Here is a 2500-nt window from a genome sequence, read left to right as displayed (position 1 = left end):
ATCTATCTACAGTGAGGAAAATAAGTATTTGAACACCCTGCTATTTTGCAAGTTCTCCCACTTAGAAATCATGGAGGGTCTGAAATTGTCATCGTAGCTGCATGTCCACTGTGAGACACATAATCTGGAAAGAAAAAATCCAGAAATCACAATGTATGATTTTTAACTATTTATTTGTATGATACAGCTGAAAATAAGTATTTGAACACCTGAGAAAGTCAATGTTAATATTTGGTACAGGAGCCTTTGTTTGCAATTACAGAGGTCAAACGTTTCCTGTAGTTTTTCACCAGGTTTGCACACACTGCAGGAGGGATTTTGGCCCACTCCTCCACACAGATCTTCTCTAGATCAGTCAGGTTTCTGGCCTGTCGCTGAGAAACACGGAGTTTAAGCTCCCTCCAAAGATTCTCTATTGGGTTTAGGTCTGGAGACTGGCTAGGCCACGCCAGAACCTTGATATGCTTCTTACAGAGCCACTCCTTGGTTATCCTGGCTGTGTGCTTCGGGTCATTGTCATGTTGGAAGACCCAGCCTCGACCCATCTTCAATGCTCTAACTGAGGGAAGGAGGTTGTTCCCCAAAATCTCGCAATACATGGCCCCAATAATCTTCTCCTTAATACAGTGCAGTCGCCCTGTCCCATGTGCAGAAAAACACCCCCAAAGCATGATGCTACCACCCCCATGCTTCACAGTAGGGATAGTGTTCTTGGGATGGTACTCATCATTCTTCTTCCTCCAAACACGTTTAGTGGAATTATGACCCAAAAGTTCTATTTTGGTCTCATCTGACCACATGACTTTCTCCCATGACTCCTCTGGATCATCCAAATGGTCATTGGCAAACTTAAGACGTGCCTGGACATGAGCTGGTTTAAGCAGGGGAACCTTCCGTGCCATGCATGATTTCAAACCATGACGTCTTAGTGTATTACCAACAGTAATCTTGGAAACGGTGGTCCCAGCTCTTTTCAGGTCATTGACCAGCTCCTCCCGTGTAGTTCTGGGCTGATTTCTCACCTTCCTTAGGATCATTGAGACTCCACGAGGTGAGATCTTGCATGGAGCCCCAGTCCGAGGGAGATTGACAGTCATGTTTAGCTTCTTCCATTTTCTAATGATTGCTCCAACAGTGGACCTTTTTTCACCAAGCTGCTTGGCAATTTCCCTGTAGCCCTTTCCAGCCTTGTGGAGGTGTACAATTTTGTCTCTAGTGTCTTTGGACAGCTCTTTGGTCTTGGCCATGTTAGTAGTTGGATTCTTACTGATTGTATGGGGTGGACAGGTGTCTTTATGCAGCTAACGACCTCAAACAGGTGCATCTAATTTAGGATAATAAATGTAGTGGAGGTGGACATTTTAAAGGCAGACTAACAGGTCTTTGAGGGTCAGAATTCTAGCTGATAGACAGGTGTTCAAATACTTATTTGCAGCTGTATCATACAAATAAATAGTTTAAAAATCATATATTGTGATTTCTGGATTTTTTTTTTTTAGATTATGTGTCTCACAGTGGACATGCACCTACAATGACAATTTCAGACCCCTCCATGATTTCTAAGTGGGAGAACTTGCAAAATAGCAGCGTGTTCAAATACTTATTTTCCTCACTGTAAATGTCTATCTGTCTGTCTATATATCTGCCTGTCTGTCTGTATCTATCCATCTCTGTCTTTATCACTCTCTCTCTTTATCTATCTGTTTCTATCTATGATATCAGTATTATATATTATTCTAATATTATTATATATTAAACACAGACGCTAAACTTCAAAAGTATTGGCGCCCCACAGTGAAAATGAGCAGTCTGTGAAAGTCATCATTCCAAACAATAATAAATCACACGATTCTGTACATTTTTATTTGAACTCTTCCTTATTCCATGTTACCTTTGCTTCCTAAAATAACACTTTTTGGGAAGTAACTGGCAACCCTGTGCAATCAGATGTACTCAGAGATTGCAAAAAAAAATAAAAATGATATATATACACACACACACGCAGGTTTTATATCTTTGTTATTTATCACAAAACCTTAAAGTTGATCTCAGGCGACATTCTCTTCTCTTTATCCGGACAGCGTGGGAGAAAAGAACACAGCAATTTCACTCGTTTATCTGCCAGCCGTTCTCTCTCTCTTTTTTTCCCACCTCAATCAGGCACTTGTGTTTGTTTGATGTTTAGCTGATGGCACCTGCGATTAGCATTTTCAGGAGAGGGAAAAAAAAACCATCAACACTGGCGGCCTTATCGGCAGAGCGCTGATCAAAAATAAACAAAGGAGCAAAGAAAGAAATCTCAGTAATGAAGATAACATCAGAGCACGACGTAATTTCTTTAAAGAATTCACAAATGTAGGGCAGAGAAAGCGACAGATTATTTCAGAAGAATAGCTCACGTGTCTCGACTGTGGAGAAAATAATTATAACCTAGCTCTTTTTAACATCTGTAAACATCCGTCATCTGCACGCTGTAGATTAGACTCGTGGTCTTCATCCA

The sequence above is a fragment of the Silurus aristotelis genome (assembly GCF_946808225.1).
Source record: "Silurus aristotelis genome assembly, chromosome: 27".
Lineage (NCBI taxonomy): Eukaryota > Metazoa > Chordata > Actinopteri > Siluriformes > Siluridae > Silurus > Silurus aristotelis.
This window is presented reverse-complemented; position numbering follows the sequence as displayed.